This window comes from Schistocerca nitens, chromosome 3, assembly GCF_023898315.1.
Source record: "Schistocerca nitens isolate TAMUIC-IGC-003100 chromosome 3, iqSchNite1.1, whole genome shotgun sequence".
NCBI classification, from domain to species: domain Eukaryota; kingdom Metazoa; phylum Arthropoda; class Insecta; order Orthoptera; family Acrididae; genus Schistocerca; species Schistocerca nitens.
Genome location: NC_064616.1, coordinates 684,418,833 through 684,445,980, shown reverse-complemented (window position 1 = coordinate 684,445,980; position 27,148 = coordinate 684,418,833). Strand labels below are relative to the sequence as shown.

At 43.7% G+C, this 27,148-nt stretch overlaps 1 protein-coding gene and 1 pseudogene across 1 annotated transcript in view; both read right to left on the bottom strand.

Annotated features, from left to right (window-relative positions):
- LOC126248642 (protein artichoke) overlaps window positions 1–27,148 on the bottom strand; it is a 191,114-nt gene that overhangs the window by 74,391 nt on the left and 89,575 nt on the right. The window lies entirely within an intron of this gene.
- On the bottom strand, window positions 1,519–1,636 carry LOC126249871 (5S ribosomal RNA; annotated as a pseudogene).

Here is a 27,148-nt window from a genome sequence, read left to right as displayed (position 1 = left end):
CAGCGAGGGAAAGCAGACATTGATGCAACGATGAGCCAAAACGTACGACCACCTGCCTAATTGCGTGTTGGTCCCATTTTGGAACGCAATACAGGAGGGGTCTTGTGCTGATAAGTTGTTGGTAGGTTTTCTGGGGTATGTGGCATCAGACGTCTACGAACAGGCCACACAATTCCCGTAAAATTACGGGTCGGTGGATTGCGGTCATGGAGCTGGTGCCCAGTGGCATCCCCGTTGTGTTCCATCGAGTACAAATAAGACGAATCTGGTGGCCAAGACAGCAACAAGAGTTCACTATCCTTAAACGACTGTAGTACGATGCTGGCCTTGTCGTATGGACTGTTATCCTGTTGAAATGTGGCATTGCCGTCGGGGAAAACCTCAAGCACGGTTACCAGAATACGCGGTAGTCATCAAATGGTTCAAATGGCTCTGAGCACTATGGGACTCAACATCTGAGGTCATCAGTCCCCTAGAACTTTGACCTACTGAAACCTAACTAACCTAAGGACATCACACACATCCATGCCCGAGGCAGGATTCGAACCTGCGACCGTAGCGGTCGCGCGGTTCCAGACTGAAGCGCCTAGAACCTCTCGGCCACACCGGCCGGCGCGGTAGTAATCACCAGATGTGTGCACAGTAGCAGGTTGCGACGCTGACGTCACAGCGGACCCAGCCACAGCTCAGTATCTACATCTACATCACTACTCTGCAATTCACAATTAAAAGCGTGACAGAGGGTTCTCTAACGTTCTACTCTCAAACAGCGCGCGGGAAGAACTAACACTTAAATCTTTCCATGCTAACTCTGATTTCTCTTATTTTATTACAATGATCATTTCTCCCTATGTAGCTGGGCGCCAAGAAAACATTGTCGCATTAGGAAGAGGAAGATGGTGATTGAAATTGCACTTGAAGATTCTGCCGCAACGAAAAACGCCTTTGTTTTAATGATTGCCAGCCCATTTCCGGCCACTGCCATATAACATTGATATGTCATTGCGGTTTTGCGCGAATACAAGAGTGTTGACGCGAGTAAGAGTTCTTATTGGAGATTGACGATTAAAGCAGAGTTATGCTATAGTTATCATTGTACTGAGAAATTCTAGGAGTATGTTTTGAATTGTTTTTCATTAAAAATAATGGCTTGCTGTGCGATCGCTTGTTGTACTAACCACTGCAGACAACGAAAAAAGTTGGAAACTAAGTTTCATGTCTTTCTTGAGAACAACAAGACGAAACAAAAGTGAATACATAGTTATGAACTTGCCGGTTCGTTTTTAGTTGTTAATGCTTATATGCCCTCCTCCTCCCGAACAGGCCATGAACGCCCAAAGGGACCGACCGGTCGCCGTGTCATCCTCAGACCACAGGCGTCACTGGATGTGGATATGGAGGGGCATGTGGTCAGCACACCGCTATCCAGGCCGTATGTCAATTTCCGAGACCGGAGCCGCTACTTCTCAATCAAGTAGCAGCTCAGTTTTGTCTCAGAAGGGCTGAGTGCACCCCGCTTGCCAACAGCGCTCGGCAGACCGGATGGTCACCCATCCGAGTGCTAGCCCAGCCCGACAGCCCTTAACTTCGATGATCTGACGGGAAACGGTGTTACCACTGCGGCAAGGCCGTTGGCAATGCTTATATGTGAGCAATACATTTTGCTGAATCGAATTATGAAAGGGATTTGAAAAGTAGACTGTTGAATCTTCTTCTGAAATAAAAGTTGATGCCTGATGCTGTTTTATGCCATTTCTCCATCCTCGAGAGCCGTTTCAGGAGGTAGAAATGAGCCTAATAATCAATGAAAAATTCGGGTACAAAAACGAAGTCGCTATAACTAACAGTAGGAGATTTTACAGGCAAATACACTCCTGGAAATTGAAATAAGAACACCGTGAATTCATTGTCCCAGGAAGGGGAAACTTTATTGACACATTCCTGGGGTCAGATACATCACATGATCACACTGACAGAACCACAGGCACATAGACACAGGCAACAGAGCATGCACAATGTCGGCACTAGTACAGTGTATATCCACCTTTCGCAGCAATGCAGGCTGCTATTCTCCCATGGAGACAATCGTAGAGATGCTGGATGTAGTCCTGTGGAACGGCTTGCCATGCCATTTCCACCTGGCGCCTCAGTTGGACCAGCGTTCGTGCTGGACGTGCAGACCGCGTGAGACGACGCTTCATCCAGTCCCAAACATGCTCAATGGGGGACAGATCCGGGGATCTTGCTGGCCAGGGTAGTTGACTTACACCTTCTAGAGCACGTTGGGTGGCACGGGATACATGCGGACGTGCATTGTCCTGTTGGAACAGCAAGTTCCCTTGCCGGTCTAGGAATGGTAGAACGATGGGTTCGATGACGGTTTGGATGTACTGTGCACTATTCAGTGTCCCCTCGACGATCACCAGTGGTGTACGGCCAGTGTAGGAGATCGCTCCCCACACCATGATGCCGGGTGTTGGCCCTGTGTGCCTCGGTCGTATGCAGTCCTGATTGTGGCGCTCACCTGCACGGCGCCAAACACGCATACGACCATCATTGGCACCAAGGCAGAAGCGACTCTCATCGCTGAAGACGACACGTCTCCATTCGTCCCTCCATTCACGCCTGTCGCGACACCACTGGAGGCGGGCTGCACGATGTTGGGGCGTGAGCGGAAGACGGCCTAACGGTGTGCGGGACCGTAGCCCAGCTTCATGGAGACGGTTGCGAATGGTCCTCGCCGATACCCCAGGAGCAACAGTGTCCCTAATTTGCTGGGAAGTGGCGGTGCGGTCCCCTACGGCACTGCGTAGGATCCTACGGTCTTGGCGTGCATCCGTGCGTCGCTGCGGTCCGGTCCCAGGTCGACGGGCACGTGCAGCTCCCGCCGACCACTGGCGACAACATCGATGTACTGTGGAGACCTCACGCCCCACGTGTTGAGCAATTCGGCGGTACGTCCACCCGGCCTCCCGCATGCCCACTATACGCCCTCGCTCAAAGTCCGTCTACTGCACATACGGTTCACGTCCACGCTGTCGCGGCATGCTACCAGTGTTAAAGACTGCGATGGAGCTCCGTATGCCACGGCAAACTGGCTGACACTGACGGCGGCGGTGCACAAATGCTGCGCAGCTAGCGCCATTCGACGGCCAACACCGCGGTTCCTGGTGTGTCCGCTGTGCCGTGCGTGTGATCATTGCTTGTACAGCCCTTTCGCAGTGTCCGGAGCAAGTATGGTGGGTCTGACACACCGGTGTCAATGTGTTCTTTTTTCCATTTCCAGGAGTGTATATTGGCAGCTAATAAAGAATTGGTAGAGAAAAAATTAACTGTAAATATACACTGAAGCGCCAAAGAATTGGTATAGCCATGCGTATTCAAATAGAGATATAAACAGGCAGAATACGGCGCTGCAGTCAGTAACACGTATGTAAGACAAGTGTCTGGCGCAGGTGTTAGAACGGTTACTACTGCTACAATGGCAGGCTATCAAGATTAATGTGAGTTTGAACGTGGTGTTATAGTCGGAGAACTGTTAGGAAATCGTCTGCTTGACGATGGATATCGACTTAAGTCTGGTAATTTGCCCGCAAAATTAGCGTCCATTAAAACAGCTGCACTTCAAAGTGTTGATTTACAGTACCCATATTAACTTATAATGAACCATTTGCTTGTTACTAGCACGGAAAGACAACACTCTCACTATAAGACAAGTCATCCGTCATAGCCTTCCTGATTTCAGTAACGTACTGCAAATTTATAAACAAAGGATTTGATGTGCTGAAGCCCAGAATTATCAAATAAAATATTATACAGAGAAAAACTTTTAAATATAGGCAAATATATTTGTTTAATTAATTAATAAAAACGTTGATAATAATACAGTATAAGGTGAAAAATCCCGATTGTATTTACAGTTGTGTGTGAATTAAACATACGTGCCCGAAGTAACTGTACGCTTCCACGCGGTGTGGGAGGCGAGAGGCTCAGTGATGACGTCGCCGATCACAGCACATCTACACCTGATACCTATTGCTCATTCCAGTAACCGTGACACCAAGCATGACACGATTCAGATGATCCGCAATAATGTTGATGAAGTCCACAACTGTCATGGTACCTTCTATTACTACCGTTGGTCCTATGAAAGCCCAGATGAATGTCACAAGCCGGCCGGAGTGGCCGTGCGGTTCTAGGCGCTACAGTCTGGAGCCGAGCGACCGCTACGGTCGCAGGTTCGAATCCTGCCTCGGGCATGGATGGGTGTGATGTCCTTAGGTTAGTTAGGTTTAATTAGTTCTAAGTTCTAGACGACTGATGACCTCAGAAGTTAAGTCGCATAGTGCTCAGAGCCATTTGAACCATTTTTGAATGTCACAAATAGCGTAATACTGCCCTCATGGGCTGCGTCCATGGCGTGGTACATGTTTCTAGCACTCGTTCGCCCGGATGACGGCGTATTCCGACACGACCATCGATCTGATGTAAAAATAATCGTGATTCATCCGACCATGGAATACGTCTTCATTGATCCACGGTCTATTATGCATGATCCCGTGCCTACTGTAACCGTAAATACCGATGTCATTGGTGTGGGAACAATGGTCGTCCGCTGTGGAACCCATGTTCAACAATGTGCCCTGAGCGGTGTGCTCCTGAACACTTGTGCCTGCATCAGTGCTGTATTCTGTCGTCTGATCTGTCACAGACTGTCACCTATCCTGTTTTATAGACCGGGCAAGTCTCCGAACTCCCCGTTCCATGGTGAGACGTGCATGTTCAACACCTAGTCGCCTACCGTTATGCAACCAGTTATCACAGATGCTCACGGCGGTGCTACGCGAACAGCCCATCAGCTTCGCGGGTGCTCGTTCTTTGACACCGTGCCATAACAATCTGCCCTTTGTCGAAATCGCTTACGTCAGTGGAATTCAGCACTGCGGTTCGTGTCGACTAGTGATTCACCATCCATCCCTCCCGCTTATATTCTTTCCTTACCGCGTCATGTGCCCATAACTTCATCGGGCGGCATTAAGTCTGGCGATGGACCGTTTTTGGTCTCGATGGTTTGACTCATCAGCGTAAGACAGAATGTAAGTGAAACTGTCAGACAAAAAGATAAATTGACTGTACTTATTAGTCTTGCAGAATCACTATCCAAGAAAGCCCAGGGTGAATTCGCCAGACAAGGAAATTAAATAAACTACTGTCATCCGCTGAGATGTTGTCAGTGAAGAAATACGCCTGGCAGCCTAGAGATAGTGGAAATGGACTAGATCCGCACATTGATTTGTTTCGAAATCAAGTGTAACATTTTCTACTGATTATGTTTGTAGTAAGTAGAGTGTACTGTAATATGACTTGGTTGTGAGGGTTTGTTTTGTAATGAAGGTTATTTGGTGATAGAATGTTGTGGTTGATAATGTAGTAATAGTGTAAGAACCCGAAGTCTAACGCCCGTAATATTCAATAAAACATCTTCAGGTTTCCAGCCGTGTCACGTAGTTATAGCGCCACGAGCTTTGGGGCACGTATTGCTGGGTCACTGTCAACTGGAAATCCACTTGTCAATGGCCAAGAAGTAATTGGTCGAAATCTCGTGGAATTTTAACCACTTAGCACGGCTGGAGGCCCAAGAACATTTTATTTGCTAATGGTAGTAGTTTATAATAGAGACTTTCTGTTGTGAAGAGACTAATCTGTCTACTGTAGACCGCGTAGCCTCGGATGTGGAGAAACATATAAAGAATGGAAATAGCTATGGTAATACAATGAAATATTACTTTTTATCGAGGTCCCCTTTAGTATAGTTGGAAATCCGTCTGTTGAGGGAATTGTGGCCAAATTTATAGATAAACATCTATAGGATACAAGTAACTACAGTAACACAATGAAATATCGCACTATGTTAAATGCCGCCTTGTAAAATTGTAGTATTATCACAGCTAGTTAAGTATGTAAAGTGACGGGATTACATGTAAAATCGATGATAATTAAATTATGTAATTTTTTTGATTATCGGGTCGTACGCAAATGTCCTGCGTTAACCATCCCACATTGGAGCAAAGTAACGACGAACCTCTTGCTCCACTAACACCTGTCAGACGTCAACAGTGCGACCTTCTTTGTTTCTCACATGTTTAATGTGTATTAGATTTACGGCTGATTGTGTTATGTAATAGTAGCTGATACACGACGAAGTTTACGAACTAAATCCCGACAGAATGGTTTTTAAATGAAGTATAAAATTATAGGCCTATCATTATGTGTTATTCGTTTGATTCCATCTAGTAATGTACTTGTACGTATACACATGTGACTGTTGGCTCATTTCTCCCAAAAGTCAGTTGAATGTATTTCTTAAGATTTTTCAACCGAATAAACGAAAAAGAATACATTTTATAAAAATAAGCGCAAAACTGCGTACAGACGTTCTTTTGGTGGAAACGCGTGACAAGCCCAGAAGGTGGAGCAAAACGGATGTTAAGCTCATAACAGAAGTGCAAGTAGTGGACTATATGTTAGAAACCTGTGCATGTGTACTTGAAACAGTTTGAAGTCACTTAACCACTTTCACTTGTACTTCATGGCCGAATAAGTGCACTATCACGGGGTGCCAACGTTGGAAAATCATATGTACTGTTACTGGAGCGATTGATCTATATAACTTTAAAGAAAAGTAGCAGTCACTTCTCTTTCTGAACTTTAATTTACTAAGTCTCATTTAGGTTTTTCACATATTCTCAAATGCACCTCTAATTTAACTGAAAATGATTCCACGTCCGGAACGTGACTTCACAAAATAATTTAAGGAAAATGGCTGTTTTATGTATTTTCTCGGGTGCTATGGACAACATCTGCGGTGCAATATCATAAGTATCGTGGATAAAATAATGTAGTAATCAACTTTTATTTTGTTTTACTTTTAGTGTGAAGTGGTGGTGAATAATTAACCCTTCTCCGTTCCTCAAAAAAATCTATATGCGTAATCTTCTTCAGGTAATACTGACCAGATTTGTATTTAAGAGCATAATATCCACAAATTATTAAAATCCATTATAATTTTAAATTTCTACTGTCACGTTTGTGCGAGGATTATGTAATTCCGAAAGTATTTGCAGCTACTTTTCCCACAGAAGTCATATAGGTACTAACGTGCCATTTTCTCGTCGGATGCCTCGATCAGACTTGAAATCGAAGTGTTACACACGTGAGTTGCAGCAGAATAGTTTCAGTGCCATTACGGTAGAAAAAAATGGCTCTAGGTGTTTCTGGAACTCATAGTCTCTTTGTTGAGTCGCCATACGATTTATATACAGCCGGCCGATGGTGGCCGAGCGGTTCTGGCGCTACAGTCTGGAACCGCGCGACCGCTACGGTCGCAGGTTCGAATCCTGCCTCGGGCATGGATGTGTGTGATGTCCTTAAGTTAGTAAGGTTTAAGTAGTTCTAAGTTCTAGGGGACTTATGACCTCTACAGTTGAGTCCCATAGTGCTCAGAGCCATTTGAACCATTTTTTGATTTATATACACCAGCCAGTAATAACAAACCAGTAAAGCCGTCAGTTGTAATTTAGTCAAATTCTTCCCAGTTGTTATCACAAACTCGTTTATCCTCAGTATTAGTCATTTCCACCAGCAAAGGCTTCAAGTGTAGTTTGATCTAATTCTTCCCAGTTTTACCACAAACTCTTTGATCCTCAGTATTAGTCATTTCCACCATAATGCTCTGAATATTATCGATCATAAGAGTTTGGAAGTATGATCATTTTATAACTTACTCTGGATATAGCTATCTTGTTGGACCAGGACTCAGCGTAACAGTTTACACTCGATGACCTTCCAATTTGTGAAAAAGGTTCTAAGTTTCACTCGACAGTTTTGTCTTTTGATGGAACCACTTGTCTCGCTTGGACGCTGCCATGTGGGGTGTTAATGTCTGAAGTGTCTCTCAATTCAGATGTAGGATGAATGCCTCCGTAACTTCTTCTTCATTAATATTCTCCTCACTTCAAACCGCTTGTCAGAAGGAAATTGCTTCTTCATGATAGCTACTATAGGCACACGAACCTAGTCAGCACCAAACAGTTGATAAAAGATTACTGGTAGCTATATTGATTTGAGCTATACTGATCTGATTAACTTAAAACATGTAAACAATAAGCGGGTAAAGGCCTCTTTTGTTATAAAAAAAACCATTATACATGTATCTCAGACATGTGGAAATAAAATTTTACTACCGATATTTGCACGTGTTCTGAGTTTTTCAACAACCTAAGGAACACCGGTATAATAAATTTAGCTATAACTAGGGAGAGAAAACCTTGTTTCTTTCATTTGAGTCTTCAGCTATGTAGAATGTATAGAAAAACAAATTCATTAAGTTTTAACGGTAGCGCTTGGATGTTAAAAGGTTATGGAAGAACATACTTCTTTCCGTGTCATACTGATCCCAAGATAACAACCTGTTTAAGAACAGAGCTGCCGAGGTTTCTAACACATGCTGGATCGAGTCTTTTTGGCGAAATAAGCTTTTATAAACTGAATTTTACCGTCAAAGGGAGAGCGGGCTATTCAGGACAGTTCATGATCATCAGACTGTGTCCCTATGTTCTGGGTTACATTCCAAATCTCTCCACAGTGTCTCGGGCGAATGAGGCATGCCAAACTGTTAATGGTATCTGGCCGTCAAGCGGGAAAGTTCAGCTTTGCTATTCAAGGGAAGCAAGCTGTGTCAGCACTTTGTTCGTCATCAACAACACAAAGATGCTGTACACGTTCGCATCACAGTTTATGCACAGATAAACGTAAGGTATAACCCTCGCACAACAAAGGAAAGGTGTAAAACGCATAAAGGAAGTAATCCTTTCCGGCTAGGAGCATAAAAAACCACCCGCAGCCAGAAACACCAAACTATCATTTTTCAAAGCACTAGATCATACCTTTGACCATGACGTGGGCCGGGACTGGAAATAGCCTCCTAGAAACAGAAACAAAATTCGGAAATTCATCTAGGTAACTGAGGGGGTGGTTCAAATGGCTCTAAGCACTATGGGACTTAACATCTGAGGTCATCAGTCCCCTAAACCTAGAACTACTTAAACCTAACTAACCTCAGGACATCACACACATCCATGCCCGAGGCAGGATTCGAACCTGCGACCGCAGCAGCAGCGCGGTTCCGGACTGAAGCGCCTAGAACCGCTCGGCCAACTCAGGAGGAACAAAAGCATCGTTAATGAATATTGCTGAACGTTGCTTTGAAATTGTTTCCTCTTTTATACGAATCCAACGATTCCTCTTTGGGACATCTCACTTGGCACGTTCACAGTTGGTTTTGACATGAGTTTGATGTACCAAAGCTGTGAGCGGGCTGTATACAGTTTTTAAAATAGCGTGAAATTACATCCAGTAATTTTTTTTTATAGGAAGGATCGACAGAAAAGCTATTGCGATAACAGAGTGTGTCTGAGTAAAAATTTTCTGTGTGTAAGAGCACAAGACGTTAGGATGCAACTGTAGGTGGCAATAAATTGGAAAGGTGATGATAACAATAATTATGCTGACCAAGTGACGAAATTTCTTACTTCGTATTTACATGGAAGCAAAGGTAAAGTTCTACTGTAGTGACTGCTGAGGAAGAAAGCAGCGAACGACCGTCACTTCGCCTTGAGAAACAGGCAGTTCTTGGCTTGTTACACAGCGAAGCGTGGCGCTGTTTTGTTCCTTTACGGGGACCGCCGGGTCTCCTTGAAGCGCGGGCGGAGTAATCCGAGGACTGTCGTTTCCCGCTAGTGGCCGGCTCTGCAGACCGTTATGTGGTGCACGGAGGCCTTGACATACACGACAGAGTCGATAGCCGGCCGAACTAGTTTTTTAATGGATGCTGCGGCCAGCAGGGGAGACAGGCGGGTCCGACAACAGGAGACCGCCGTCAGAGGTTTTCAATCTCACAGAGATTCAGAAGTGTTAAATCTTTTCGAGAAAACAAATGAACTGATATAAATTATGATCAGAAGGAACATTTCTAGCTAGTATCTACTACCACGGTTTGTCTCCGCATATTTACTGATGTTCTAAATTCAAAGTTGTACTTCGGCATTATGAATATTAAAAAACCGGACAAGTGCGAGTAAGCTCGCGCTCTGAAGTTTCCGTAGAAACTTGATTATGTATATAGACAGTTCATCTACAGAATCTGATGAGTGAGTTTGCTAGTATCAAAATATGTGACATAAATGGCCGTATCTTTTGATTCCATTGATTTAGAAGCATACGTTTTATACTCCACCAATGGGCCGTAGACCTTAATATTTTCATAAATTTCAACTTGATAGCTCTACCCGTTCCTGAGTAAAAAGGGCCTTAACAGACGTACATACAGATGGACACTAAAGTGGTACTACAAGGGTTCCTTTTTTATCGACTGCGGTATGGAACCCTACAAAAAATGTAAAAAGACGAACGCCTAACTTATCTATGTACGACGCTAGAAGAAAGTCCGCATAGTAAAAACGTTGTGCTAGTTTTCAGAATACTCCGGTAATATCCACTCTAAAATCAGAAGTTCAACATTTTTCTCATGGCTGCCTTACGAATCCCTTCTTTTCAGGCACCATTAATGGGATTTTCGAAACAAGTAACTAACCTTCCGTACTTTAAGTACTTTGATTGATTCTGTTGTGTCGATTCCCTAAGGTCTCGACACAATGAGTGGCTAGGTGCACGCGAAACTAACGCAGACGGGCGTAAATTCTGAAACAGGAGACTGGATGAAAACTATAAAGAAAAGAAGAGAGATGTTAATATACTTAACTTTAATGTAGTCTTGTTCTTGTTGAAATACATCTCTTGCATAGTAGTAAGCAATTAGCAATGATACACATGGCGCCTTGCTAGGTAGTAGCGATGGACTAGCTGAAGGCTATTTAATCTGTCTCTCGGCAAATGAGAGGAATACTTGATAGGTCTAGTCGCAAGCTATGTCGTCCGTACAACTGGGGCGAGGTCATGTCCGTGTCTTGTGACCTGCCCTGTGGTGGCGCTACGTTTGCGAATACACAGTGGCGACACGCGGGTCCGACATGTACTACAGGACCGCGGCCGATTTAAGTTACCACCTAGCAAGTGTGGTGTCTAGCGGTGACACCACAGATTCAGATGTAAATAAGTAGGTTTTCGTGGCCGTTGTACCTTTCAATAAAATCGTTATTAGTGTACTGCCACGTCACCACGTAAAATCCTAAAATACTAAAACAGCCGATGCTTCGGCTGTGTTGGAGCGGCTATCCTGAGGGCGGTGTCAGTTACTGCTTGAGGAGGAAGAGTGGGGAAGGGAGTAATTCAGTATACAGTGTGCGACAAAAAGATATCATCAGGCTTTTCAGGACATATTCCTCTCACGTAGAAGAAGAAAAAGGTAATTAATTAATGAATCTGAGTATTGTTCTTTGGTGAATCAGTGTTCCTTCGCCACAGCAAAACTTTCAGATTCTACTAGAAAAACTGGCTCCGCGAAGTAGCAGCGCTCTCAAAACACGAATAAACTAAAAATAAGGAAATGTATTGTGCGATTGTGGGACTTCCTTAGGTGTTAGATTTCATTTTTACCGACTCTTTATAGTACATTAATCTTGGGAAACACAGAAACGTAACGTACTAGCATACAACATGAGACTTGTATAGAATGTTCAACATGCCCTTCGTTAGAATTGACACATGCGATAACCTACCGTCGACTTGATCCTGGATTAACTGCTGTATCTCTGACTTATCGCGTATGGTTTCGTAGCCTTACAACTCAACCATATGTAACCAAGAAAACATTTTGAACTTTTTATATAAGGAAGAGCTTCATGTGGTTTCCTGATAATCTCTGTTTCTATGTACGAGATGTGTTCAAAAAGCAACGGGAATTTTTCCAATTTCACGTCTTGTATTAGTCTGATTCAAGCGAACTTTGTCGTTGTTCAATTGTTAAAAATATCTCAAAATTGTCTTTGCAGTGTCAGCCATAATGGATAGATTAGTCTGTTGTCAGCTCTCATAAAAGTTATACGTGATTTGGTAGTATCGGCGATTACTTTTTTATATACAAATGTGTTAGAGAATTTGTATTAAATTTTGCTACAAGAAAGGAATATAGTGCAACAAAGTTTTATAAATGTTAAATATTGCTTTTGGTAAATATGCAATGAGTAAACCAAGTGTTTGCGAGTGGTATAAACATTCGAAGATTGCCGCGACGACGCTGAGGACGAGAAGCGCCGTTGACTTCTCAGCACATCATCAACCGAAGAAATCGTGGAAAAGGTGAAAGAAATGATTATGTACTATAACAGTTAGCGGAGTCACAGATGATGTCAAAATATCGATTGCCTCACGAAATTTTTTCGATTGTCTCTTGAATGAAAAGTGTGACATCAAAATTGGTTCCAAATTTGTTGAATTTCAAATAGAAATGGCAGCGAATGCAATATGGACAGGACTCCTCGTTACATGAAGTCAACAACGAATCATAATATGTGAGGAAGCATGGGTTAACCGACGTGGCGTCGAAACTATGGCTCAAACGTCCCTGTGGGAGTATTTTGGATCACCAAGACCGAAAAAAATCCTTGAACAAGTGTGGTCAAATATGAAAGTTATGTACAATGGGTTCTTCGATTTTAACGGGAATGTGTATCATGAGCCGGCGTGTCAACGGAAATAGAAACGCGATGCCCTCCAAATGTCGTCGTCAATGCAAGTGTGAGTGGGAAGATGACGAAACAACATCTGAAGACGTTTTTTCTGTCAGTTTTGAATCCACATTTGTCGAGAAAGTCATTAGTACTTTGTGACTCCTGGTCTGGACATAAGGATGAACGAGTACTACTGGAAGCATCTGGCGGAAAATATGTAGATTTAAAAATCATTCCTCCTAAAACTACAAAATATGCACAACCTCTGGATGTGTATTTCTTCAGGCAATATAAAATATATGCCAAGAGAAGAACAGACTTCATTAAACTACGTTCCAGTAATATGCAACCGAAATTGCACGACAGATTCTTTACCATGAATATGCCTTCTGTCATTTACAATTATTTATCGGCGGGAGTATACAGACCAATGCTTCGTTACGCGTGGCAGAACGCTGGCTACGATATTGGTGAACCAGTGAACAACTTCAAAAGTGTCATTGACGTGGCGTTCAACACTGATATTATAGAATGTACAAATACGCCATGCGATCAACTTGCATTTCTTCACTGTGCGTTTTGCAGTCATTCGTATTGCTCGGAGCATTTTATTGACATTCCGCATTTACATTTATAGTTAAGATTGCTGCATTGCGTATGGCGTCTACAATTACATCTACAGTGATACCTAGAACATGACTGCAGAGTTTTGCAGAAAAACGACACCAACCAGCACATTCACAGGTACATAATGGTCCTGTAACCAAAGGTTCATACAGATCTGTTAGTTCGAGCCCAAGTACTTTCCTGGTCAGTTACACCGCGACAACACTGTCTATACGTAGGCATACACCATAATTACTCTACCACGCAAACATTTGGGGTTACATTCGTCTGGTATGAGACGTTCGGGGGGGGGGGGGGGGTCCACTGGGGGCCGAACCGCACAATAACCCTGGGTTCGGTGTGGGGCGGCGGTGGGGTAGGTGGACTGCTGTGGCTCGTTGGTGGGTTGTGAACCACTGAGGTCTACGGCGAGACGAAGCCTCTCCGTCGTTTCTAGGTCCCGATTCAATGCACGCACACACACACACACACACACACACACACACACACACACACACACACACACATAATAAGGAAATCAAATCTGGGTGAGAAAACAATTGTCTTCCTCTACCCTCTCTGGGTCCCACCTCCTCCCTGTCGTGGTTCATGCCCTGGAATCGATGGCACTGAGTCATTGAAATGGTATTTTTCCTAATTTACGTTTTTTAGTTTTCTTCGCAGTTAGCAATGATTGTGGGTACGCATCACGTTGCATTTATATATCGCATTACGTCTCGTTCTCGAGTTGTCAATATTCCTATTCTTCATTAATTTCGACGTATATGGGCATTTTCGTCATTTTCGCATTTCGAATGTACACCGATGAACCAAAACAGTATCACTAGCTGCTTAATGGAGTGTTGATCCAAATATGGAAAACAATGTAGCAGCGATTCTGCGTGGCATAGATTCGATATTGTTTGGTAGATTTCCAAATATATGTTGCACCAGATATGTACGTAAAGGTCAAGTAATTACCATAAATTATGGGCCGGTGGTATAAAATCATTTTACTACCAGGTTAGCTTAAGACTTTGGCTTCATGTACCAATTAACGTGAAACTTGTGGTGGATGATATCCACTGTTAATGCTTTGTAATTATTAGCAATGTACGCAGTGATGAGATGAGACCCATTAGCTTCAGAACAGGCTTAATTGGTGGCCAAGAAATGAACTATAGTTCAGTATCATCCTCCCTAAACCACTTTAGCACAATTATGTCCTCGTGAGACGGGCAGTTATCTTGCTGGAAGATACCCTCGCCATCGGGGAAGTCGTCAAGCATGATGTGTGCAGGTGGACCTCACTAATGTTCACGTAGTCCACAGCTGTCATTATGCCTTCGATTTTTACCACAGATCGCATGGAAGCCCTAGTGAATGTCTCTCATAGCATAATGCTGCTCCCACCGAGCTGCGTCCGAGGTGCAATGCTGGTTCCGAGCAGCCCTTCACCTGAATGACACCGTATCCGGACACGAACAGACCGTCGGTTTTGTGTAAAAACTAACGTTATTCATTTACACTCTATGATTTCCACAGCTTTTCCTCAATATTTGCTCCTGAATTTATTATTTCTGGAGAGATTTGCACTTAGTGAAGGGTCATCAATTTATTCCTTTTACATTTTTCTGAGAGCTTTCTTGAAACTGCGTCTACATCTATATATACATTCTCCGCAAGCAACTGTGCGGGGCATGATGGAGGGTACCAAATACCTCTAACAGTCACTTCCTTTCCTCTTACACTCGAAAATAGAGCGAGAGAAAAACGGCTGTCTATAAACCTCAGTACAAGCCCTAATTTCTCTTATCTTCGTGGTCTTTATACGAAATGTACGTTAACGGCAGCAGAATCGTTCGGCCTCAGATGCCGGTTCTCTAAATTTCCGCAATAGCGCCTCTCGGAGACAGCGTCGTCTTTCTCCAGGATTCCCATTCTGGTTCACAAAGCATCTGCGTAATACTTGCGTGCTGATCGAACCTATCGGTGACAAATCTATTAGCACGCCTCTGAACTTCTTCGATGTTTTCCTTTAATCCGACCTAATGGGGATCCCAAACACTCGAGCACTATCCAACAAGAATGGGCCGCAATAGCATTCTATACACTGTCTCCTTTCTAAATGAGCTACGCTTTCCCAAAATCCTCCGGATAAAACGAAATCGAACATTTTCCTTTCCTACTATGAACGAGACGTGCTCATTCCATTTCATATCGCTTTGCAGCGTTACGCCTAGATATTTAATCGGTGCGACTGTGTCAAGGAAATAGAAACGCGATGCCCTCCAAATGTCGTCGTCAATGCAAGTGTGAGTGGGAAGATGACGAAACAACATCTGAAGACGTTTTTTCTGTCAGTTTTGAATCCACATTTGTCGAGAAAGTCATTAGTACTTTGTGACTCCTGGTCTGGACATAAGGATGAACGAGTACTACTGGAAGCATCTGGCGGAAAATATGTAGATTTAAAAATCATTCCTCCTAAAACTACAAAATATGCACAACCTCTGGATGTGTATTTCTTCAGGCAATATAAAATATATGCCAAGAGAAGAACAGACTTCATTAAACTACGTTCCAGTAATATGCAACCGAAATTGCACGACAGATTCTTTACCGTGAATATGCCTTCTGTCATTTACAATTAGTTATCGGCGGGAGTATACAGACCAATGCTTCGTTACGCGTGGCAGAACGCTGGCTACGATATTGGTGAACCAGTGAACAACTTCAAAAGTGTCATTGACGTGGCGTTCAACACTGATATTATAGAATGTACAAATACGCCATGCGATCAACTTGCATTTCTTCGCTGTGCGTTTTGCAGTCATTCGTATTGCTCGGAGCATTTTATTGACATTCCGCATTTACATTTATAGTTAAGATTGCTGCATTGCGTATGGCGTCTACAATTACATCTACAGTGATACCTAGAACATGACTGCAGAGTTTTGCAGAAAAACGACACCAACCAGCACATTCACAGGTACATAATGGTCCTGTAACCAAAGGTTCATACAGATCTGTTAGTTCGAGCCCAAGTACTTTCCTGGTCAGTTACACCGCGACAACACTGTCTATACGTAGGCATACACCATAATTACTCTACCACGCAAACATTTGGGGTTACATTCGTCTGGTATGAGACGTTCGGGGGGGGGGGGGGGTCCACTGGGGGCCGAACCGCACAATAACCCTGGGTTCGGTGTGGGGCGGCGGTGGGGTAGGTGGACTGCTGTGGCTCGTTGGTGGGTTGTGAACCACTGAGGGCTACGGCGAGACGAAGCCTCTCCGTCGTTTCTAGGTCCCGATTCAATGCACGCACACACACACACACACACACACACACACACACATAATAAGGAAATCAAATCTGGGTGAGAAAACAATTGTCTTCCTCTACCCTCTCTGGGTCCCACCTCCTCCCTGTCGTGGTTCATGCCCTGGAATCGATGGCACTGAGTCATTGAAATGGTATTTTTCCTAATTTACGTTTTTTAGTTTTCTTCGCAGTTAGCAATGATTGTGGGTACGCATCACGTTGCATTTATATATCGCATTACGTCTCGTTCTCGAGTTGTCAATATTCCTATTCTTCATTAATTTCGACGTATATGGGCATTTTCGTCATTTTCGCATTTCGAATGTACACCGATGAACCAAAACAGTATCACTAGCTGCTTAATGGAGTGTTGATCCAAATATGGAAAACAATGTAGCAGCGATTCTGCGTGGCATAGATTCGATATTGACAAACTGCCTATTGGCTTCTGTCTCGGGTTCTTCGGCCGACGTTCATCTAATGATTTTTCTGACGTTTCGCCAGCACGAGTGGCTGGCATTGTCAAAGCTTCACCCTCCATTGCCGGTGGTGAACTGGAGCCGAGCTCGCGGGCGCAGACTATATGTACCTGGCGCGCCAACGTCCGAGGGCTTCTCCGCGGTCATTTCCGGTGCGGTTCTCCTCTTGCTACCTGCGACGGTCGTTCGCTGCAGTACGGGAAGCCAGGATCCGTTGACCTTAAGGCTTTCCTCTTTCTTGTTCAAACTGTTCGCGTGTTTTTGTATTTCTACAGCTTCTCTGAACAAGCGCGTGTGATAGTGGTTCTCTACAGCCAGAACTTCCGTGTCGGCGAATTTTATTACGTGGTCGGTCTCATTCAGTGCGTGTTCTGCCACGGCCGATTTCTCCACCTGCCCCAACCTGCAATGTCGCTTATGCTCCTTGATCCTGGTGTTAATGGATCGTCCAGTCATCCCGACATAAACTTTTCCGCATGTGCATGGTATGCGGTATATTCCCGACATTGAAAGTGGGTCTCTTTTCTCCTTCGCCGATCTAAGACACTCTTTGATCTTCCTTGTCGGTTTGAAGATCGTCTTTACGCCATGTTTGCGCAATATACGGCCGATTCTGTCCGTCACTCGGGGAATGTATGGCAGAAAGGCCGTACCCGACATTTCTTTTTCTGGTTCCTTACTTCGCCGAGTGTTTGGCTCAGTTACACTTCTAATATAATTTGTGGAGTACCCATTGCTCCTCAGGACTGTTTCCAGGTGTTGCATTTCTCGTTTGAGGTGTTGCGGCTCACATATTCGTCCTGCTCTCGTTACGAGCGTACTAATCATGCCCCTTTTCTGGCTCGGGTGGTGGTTTGACAGTTTGTGCAGGTATCGGTCCGTGTGAGTCGGTTTTCGATACACGCTGTGTCCCAGGTTTTCGCCGTCCCTTGTGACCAGCACATCTAGAAATGGCAGTTTCTTGTCCTTTTCTACTTCCATGGTAAATGTTATGTTGGCATGGAGGCTGTTCAAGTGTCTTAGGAAGTCACCGAGCTGTTCTTCACCATGGCTCCACACCACGAAAGTATCATCGACGTACCTGTACCACACCTTAGGTTTGCAAGTGGCCGAGTCCAGTGCCTGTGCTTCGAATTGTTCCATGAAGAAGTTGGCCACCACTGGACTGAGAGGACTACCCATGGCGACGCCTTCCAGCTGTTCGTAGAAGTCGCCATTCCACGTGAAATAGCTCGTGGTGAGACATGCATGGAAGAGCTTTCTGATGTCTAGTGGGAAAATGGAACCGATGTGCTCCAGAGCGTCACTGAGTGGCACTTTCGTAAATAACGAAACAACATCAAAGCTGACCAGGATGTCGTTTGGTGCAAGTTTCAGTTTCTTCAGCTTCTCAATGAAATGTCCTGAGTCCTTAATGTATGTGTCGGTCTTCCCCACGTGTGGTTGGAGCAGAGAGGCCAAGTGTTTTGCCAGCTTATATGTCGGTGATCCAGGAGCGCTAACGATCGGTCTCAGTGGAACGTTGTTCTTATGGATCTTTGGTAATCCATACAGCCGAGGTGGTAGGGCTTCTGTGTTGCGCAGGTTTCTCTGTATGTCCGCCGGCAGAGAAGACGCCTTGATCAGAGAAACCTGCGCAACACAGAAGCCCTACCACCTCGGCTGTATGGATTACCAAAGATCCATAAGAACAACGTTCCACTGAGACCGATCGTTAGCGCTCCTGGATCACCGACATATAAGCTGGCAAAACACTTGGCCTCTCTGCTCCAACCACACGTGGGGAAGACCGACACATACATTAAGGACTCAGGACATTTCATTGAGAAGCTGAAGAAACTGAAACTTGCACCAAACGACATCCTGGTCAGCTTTGATGTTGTTTCGTTATTTACGAAAGTGCCACTCAGTGACGCTCTGGAGCACATCGGTTCCATTTTCCCACTAGACATCAGAAAGCTCTTCCATGCATGTCTCACCACGAGCTATTTCACGTGGAATGGCGACTTCTACGAACAGCTGGAAGGCGTCGCCATGGGTAGTCCTCTCAGTCCAGTGGTGGCCAACTTCTTCATGGAACAATTCGAAGCACAGGCACTGGACTCGGCCACTTGCAAACCTAAGGTGTGGTACAGGTACGTCGATGATACTTTCGTGGTGTGGAGCCATGGTGAAGAACAGCTCGGTGACTTCCTAAGACACTTGAACAGCCTCCATGCCAACATAACATTTACCATGGAAGTAGAAAAGGACAAGAAACTGCCATTTCTAGATGTGCTGGTCACAAGGGACGGCGAAAACCTGGGACACAGCGTGTATCGAAAACCGACTCACACGGACCGATACCTGCACAAACTGTCAAACCACCACCCGAGCCAGAAAAGGGGCATGATTAGTACGCTCGTAACGAGAGCAGGACGAATATGTGAGCCGCAACACCTCAAACGAGAAATGCAACACCTGGAAACAGTCCTGAGGAGCAATGGGTACTCCACAAATTATATTAGAAGTGTAACTGAGCCAAACACTCGGCGAAGTAAGGAACCAGAAAAAGAAATGTCGGGTACGGCCTTTCTGCCATACATTCCCCGAGTGACGGACAGAATCGGCCGTATATTGCGCAAACATGGCGTAAAGACGATCTTCAAACCGACAAGGAAGATCAAAGAGTGTCTTAGATCGGCGAAGGAGAAAAGAGACCCACTTTCAATGTCGGGAATATACCGCATACCATGCACATGCGGAAAAGTTTATGTCGGGATGACTGGACGATCCATTAACACCAGGATCAAGGAGCATAAGCGACATTGCAGGTTGGGGCAGGTGGAGAAATCGGCCGTGGCAGAACACGCACTGAATGAGACCGACCACGTAATAAAATTCGCCGACACGGAAGTTCTGGCTGTAGAGAACCACTATCACACGCGCTTGTTCAGAGAAGCTGTAGAAATACAAAAACACGCGAACAGTTTGAACAAGAAAGAGGAAAGCCTTAAGGTCAACGGATCCTGGCTTCCCGTACTGCAGCGAACGACCGTCGCAGGTAGCAAGAGGAGAACCGCACCGGAAATGACCGCGGAGAAGCCCTCGGACGTTGGCGCGCCAGGTACATATAGTCTGCGCCCGCGAGCTCGGCTCCAGTTCACCACCGGCAATGGAGGGTGAAGCTTTGACAATGCCAGCCACTCGTGCTGGCGAAACGTCAGAAAAATATTAGATGAACGTCGGCCGAAGAACCCGAGACAGAAGCCAATAGGCAGTTTGTCAACAAGTGGCCACGAAAGCCTCAACAATTTTGTAGATTCGATATTGTTTGGTAGATTTCCAAATATATGTTGCACCAGATATGTACGTAAAGGTCAAGTAATTACCATAAATTATGGGCCGGTGGTATAAAATCATTTTACTACCAGGTTAGCTTAAGACTTTGGCTTCATGTACCAATTAACGTGAAACTTGTGGTGGATGATATCCACTGTTAATGCTTTGTAATTATTAGCAATGTACGCAGTGATGAGATGAGACCCATTAGCTTCAGAACAGGCTTAATTGGTGGCCAAGAAATGAACTATAGTTCAGTATCATCCTCCCTAAACCACTTTAGCACAATTATGTCCTCGTGAGACGGGCAGTTATCTTGCTGGAAGATACCCTCGCCATCGGGGAAGTCGTCAAGCATGATGTGTGCAGGTGGACCTCACTAATGTTCACGTAGTCCACAGCTGTCATTATGCCTTCGATTTTTACCACAGATCGCATGGAAGCCCTAGTGAATGTCTCTCATAGCATAATGCTGCTCCCACCGAGCTGCGTCCGAGGTGCAATGCTGGTTCCGAGCAGCCCTTCACCTGAATGACACCGTATCCGGACACGAACAGACCGTCGGTTTTGTGTAAAAACTAACGTTATTCATTTACACTCTATGATTTCCACAGCCTTTCCTCAATATTTGCTCCTGAATTTATTATTTCTGGAGAGATTTGCACTTAGTGAAGGGTCATCAATTTATTCCTTTTACATTTTTCTGAGAGCTTTCTTGAAACTGCGTCTACATCTATATATACATTCTCCGCAAGCAACTGTGCGGGGCATGATGGAGGGTACCAAATACCTCTAACAGTCACTTCCTTTCCTCTTACACTCGAAAATAGAGCGAGAGAAAAACGGCTGTCTATAAACCTCAGTACAAGCCCTAATTTCTCTTATCTTCGTGGTCTTTATACGAAATGTACGTTAACGGCAGCAGAATCGTTCGGCCTCAGATGCCGGTTCTCTAAATTTCCGCAATAGCGTCTCTCGGAGACAGCGTCGTCTTTCTCCAGGATTCCCATTCTGGTTCACAAAGCATCTGCGTAATACTTGCGTGCTGATCGAACCTATCGGTGACAAATCTATTAGCACGCCTCTGAACTTCTTCGATGTTTTCCTTTAATCCGACCTAATGGGGATCCCAAACACTCGAGCACTATCCAACAAGAATGGGCCGCAATAGCATTCTATACACTGTCTCCTTTCTAAATGAGCTACGCTTTCCCAAAATCCTCCGGATAAAACGAAATCGAACATTTTCCTTTCCTACTATGAACGAGACGTGCTCATTCCATTTCATATCGCTTTGCAGCGTTACGCCTAGATATTTAATCGGTGCGACTGTGTCACGCAGCACACTACTAATACTGCATCCGAACGTTACCTGACTATTTTTCCAACTCATCCACATTAACATGCATTTTTCTACATCTACAGAAATAATGCTCAATCAGACCACAAGAAATCCTGTCTATGTCATCTTGTATCCTTCTACAGTCACTCAACGACGACACCTTCCCCCACACCACAGCATCATTAGCAAACAGCCGAAAATTGCTGCTCACCGTTTCCGTCAGATCATTTATGTACATATAAAATAAGAGTGGTTCTATCACACTTCCCTGGGTACTCCTGACGATACCCTCGTCTCTGATCAACACTCGCTTTCGGGGTCGTCTGCTTTTTATTCTATTTTTTTTTTTTTTTTTTTGCGAAATTATACTTTTTGAGGTACGTTGCATAGTGTAGGCACATCCCTCAGCTTCCACAAGCAGGGTAATTTCTCGAAACATTTAGCCGTTTTCAACTAATTTACAAAAATTTAACTTACTTTTTGCTGATTCCTCATAATTTTTTGGCTTTCTGAGAACTAAATGAGAATAGACACAATCGTGCGCCTAACATAGGCACCGCCTACAACTAGCTCTCTTTCAAATGCTGTTCGCAAGCATACAACAGCTACTACAAAGAGAGGGAGAAATGGAGGCTCGACTTCTCAAATAGTGTAACAGATCATTCGTGAAGACCAATAGCGGGAAGTGGAGATAGAAGTTCTTTCGCATCCGCTATAAGACTGTAGAGTAAGGATATCTGAAGGTGTATCTTCAGTCTCAAACTTTCTGTATTCGTCCTCTTTCCCCAGAACCATGGTTTTTTGTTCTACCCCTTTCTTTCGTGCGCTACACAATAGTATACGCTTTGTACGCCAACATGTGCGAATGTGTACCTGCGTGTGCAATGAGTATTGCGTTTGGGACTGAAGGTTGGTGGAGGGGGAGGGAGGGGAGGAAAGAGGGGGAATGTGGAAAGTGCAAGAAAGATGTGTTTCATTCGCTCTTGCTCCTAGGTTAAGCCGGACACGTAATGTACAAAGGTGGAAAATAATAAAATGAACAGCTTCGCCTCCTAAAATGTTTCTTAGTTTACCGCCTGATGCAAGTGATGGCGCTGCAGCTGACAGGGGCAATATCTGACTGTAATGAAACTGGCGAGGCGTCCACTTTTATGCCCAAAGGACGACATCTGATTGGCTCGATAAAGTAAGCAAGCATAACGTATGGACATAGAAGGCACTAACTCAGTACGCGCTGTTTCTGTGATGTCATCATGACTAATCCAGGCAATAATATGCAGACCTTTTGGCCATAAAAGTGGAAGCCTCGCTAATTTCACGACAGTCATAGATAGCTCCTGAACATAATGGTGGAGGCAATCATCGAAAGCTTGGGATTTTATCCGAATTTGACGCGGAAAGTTTACCTAGAACATTTTATACAAGGACTCCACTGCGAAAGAGCCCTATTTGCCTCCTAAACACAGTACAGGATGAGAAACGACAGCTACTGACAGGCGTAGGTGGTCTTCTGGGCTCTAATAAGAATTATACTGTCACCAAATTTACTATTAGACCTAGTAATCTTGTAGGCAACCCATTGACAGCGAAAAATGTTCCATGGGAACTGCAGAAAAATATTCATGGTAGAGTTGCTGTCGTCGAACGTCTCATATACCTTGTGAATACAGAAAAGAGGCATCAGTGACAAGAATTGCAAAACCTGAACTGTCAATAGGAACAGGTAATATGGTCTAGTGACTTTCGGTTTACGTTATTTCTAGCTACGTAGGTCTCTACAAATTGAGGAAACAGGACTTGGCAGTGGCGCAAAACGAAGGTTTGTTCTTATTTTAGGGACCATGTTTTGGTTTTCAGCAGGTCATACAGCCACTGGAGGTCCGTTTAACCATTTCAGGGGACTATATTCACATATTAGTTGATTCGTACCAGCAAAATATTGTGACCGTCGAAATGTGAACGGCCTAGCTGAATATAAACAGGATTGAGCTGGAGAATAAAATAGTGAGCCTTTCCGCCCCTCTAACAGTATCTCTCAACTGTAGAGCTGTATAAAGCATTTTTTCCACCGTATATAATGGCTACTCATTTGGCGTCCATTTTCCACTCGAATCTACCTTTTGGGCCACATTCTATCACTTGCTTTTGCTACTCGTTAACTTAGAATAAGTCAGTATTACCCACTATTTCTGCCAAGTGACACTCAACCCAAAGATCTAACGTGGACTATCCTCTACCATATTTTTGCTTCCTAATTATAGTTTTTCTGTACCTTCCCGTCAACCCTCCCCCCTCTCTCTGTCCATGCTGCACAGTCCCGCCCATCCAGATTTTTAACGATCAAACTTGCGATGTCAGACACGTGATTTTTGTTTCTGAAAATCGTCGTATATACTCAACACTGCTGCAAGACCCCTGAAAAAGAAACATTTACACACACGGGTACTTGGAAGGGATGGAATCACTGGTGACCTTTCTGAAGCAATCATTCCAAATTTCGGACACAGCTACCTATAGCAGGATGGTCGGAGTGCAGATAGAAGCAGGCTCTCCCCAAACTCTAGTCCAAATTTTGACCACTACGCTCCCTTTCTCAACACCTCCATTATAGTGATATTTTAATACGTGCGTTCCTAGCTTCCTCACACACCTTCGTCTTTAAGGCAAAGTTTCAGTTTTTCCTCTGTCTTTTCATTTTGTCTTCCTTGGTTTTTTTTTTTTTTTTTTTTTTTTTTTTTTTTTTTTTTTTTTTTTGCTATTAGTGATAATGTGTGTGTTTGGCGAGGGCAGAGGAAACTTAAGCTCTGTTCAACAGATATTTTTGCTTCTATGATGCTATTCCTGAGCATCTGGCCTTACAAAGAAAAGAAGTTCCGTTTGGTTACAAGTCAACGGGTAACTGACAAATTTTTATTGTGTTTCAGATAATGAAATCAATACCTGCAGAAATTTGGATTTCATTTTTTAAGAAAAATGAAGGACATATGCACTATAATAACAAGTTTACAACAACCAACCAAGAAAAATATGAAATAGAAAGCTGAACTAGAATTTTATGAATAAGAGTTAGTTTAGAAATTTGAAGAGCGTAATAGTCGCCTTTGACCGTTAAAACTACTTATTTATAAATTCTCCTTCTGCAGTTTCGCGCGTTTAACCATTTTCAAATGGATCACAGAGCGAAACAGCCGAAAGTCATATATCGATTAAAAAAAGTTTAAAAAGACAAAGGCTTCAACTGTCTCTTTCAAAAAGTTTTAGTTGAGCGTGAACCCAGCTATAAAAATTAATCGTGATGTAGACTGTTTTGTTTAAAAAAATTTAAATATAGATCGAAACTATATCATGCGAAACAAAGCGGCCGTTTCCCAAACTAGTGTAGTTACAGTATGAAATGCATAAGAATAGCACGAAATATGAGTTTTGATTTTAAGCAGTTCTTGCCTGTCGTTGACCAATAAAACCAAGAGAAAGGAAGTTTTTTCCAAAACTTCTGAATTAAACGCTAGTGTATGAAGTAGTTGTCCCCGAATCTACAGACAGAAAGTAGTTCTCCCAAATATTGATTCTCACCTCAGATCCGACTGCTTCACCTTGCAACACTCTTTCTTGTGGCAAAGACCAAGCACTAAGACTTTCACAAACCAGAAACGTTACGTAAATGGAGGCTGCCTTTCTGCAGTGAGACTGCAATCCACGATAAAAATGAACTGCTCAGCAACCCGTTACGTCCCCCAACCTGCTCCCTGAAACGCAATTATAAGGTTCAGTGATTAAAACACTCAACGCTCATTCGACAGGAGCGAGAATTAAGACCTCGCCTACCCATCTTTACTAAAGCCGGATGATGGGGTAGTTCCTGGTGCATGGACACGAGCGATTCCCTCAACATCCTTGTATAACGAAGCTTCTGCTCACTCCATAACAATCTCGATAACGATGAAACGTTTAACCTTACCATGCTTCCTTCCTTACTGGTTGTTCATTTCACCTAAGGATCACTCTAAGCACACGGGGTTCCCGATTATTAAAACGGAAGAAAAGGAAGGAAGATTGAGTTTTAATGTCCCATCGAGAGGTCATTATAAGGGAATCAGAAAATTGGACTGGGGAAAGAAATCAGCAGTGTTCATTTCAAAGTAACCATCCCGGCATTTGCATTAAGTGTATTAGGGAAATCACGGAAAACATACGTTGACGAGCCAAAACACTATGACTCGTTACTTGTTGCGGGTACGTGACACGGAAATAAAAGTACATTATCTGATCAAAAGTATCTGGACACCACTGCGTAATGCGAAATCGACCACTAGATCTCACGAGAGACGGATCCGCCAGTATAAATTGAGGCGGAGAGAATTGTGTTGTCAGTACAGAAGCAAAATGGGTTCGTCAGGGGAGCTCAGTGACATTGAACATGGACTAGTCAGTGGAAATTACCTGACTAATAAATCCATCAGGGACATTCCAACACATCCGTTGTTGCCCATGTCGACTGTTAGTAATGTGACTGTGAAGTGAGGAAGAGACGGAACAACCACAGCTAAACCAAGTCCAGGCAGACCTCTTTTACTGACGGACAGGGATCGTCGAGCATTGGGGAGAGTGATTGTAAAAAATCGCATGAAGTCAGCGGAAGAAATCACTCGTGAGCTCCAAAGAGCTGACAACAGTCCAGATAGCTCAATGAATTTGCGTAGAGAGTTAAGGGGGGTAGGACGTCAAAGGGGCCGACTTGGAGCAGGAGAGGCATCACAGGACATTTTAATTTCCAGTGTCTGTACTTTTACTAATAAAGTCATAGAGCTTTGTCAGCATCACCAGGAAGGATTCAGGACTCACACTCATTTCAGTGGAAGTTCGAAAACATAACAAAATAATTTTTTCTACATGTGAAATTTCATCATTTTTTCACTTACTAATGGCTACATTTGTTGCTATAGGTACACTTTTCTTCATAAGTTAGAGAGATTCTTCGATGAATTTTGCGCAGCATACATACCATACTTACAGGTGTATGAAACTCTAGAATTTATTTAATTTATGAAAAAACGAATGAGCTGTTATATTTTAAACTTCATGTTTAGGAAAAACACAAATTTTATAGTTAATTACCACCATTTTTACCATAGTTTTTAATAGATTTGGAAAATTCTAGAGTTTCATACACCTTTAAGTATGGTTTGTATTCTGTGCAAAATTCATCAAAGAATCTCTCTTACTTATGAAGAAAAGTGTACCTATAGCAACAAATGCTGCCATTAGTAAGTGAAAAAAACGATGAAATTTCACATGTAAAAATAATTACTTCGTTATGTTTTCGAACTTCCACTGCTGTGAGTGTGAATTCTGAATCCTTCCTGGCCATGCTGACAAAATTTTATGA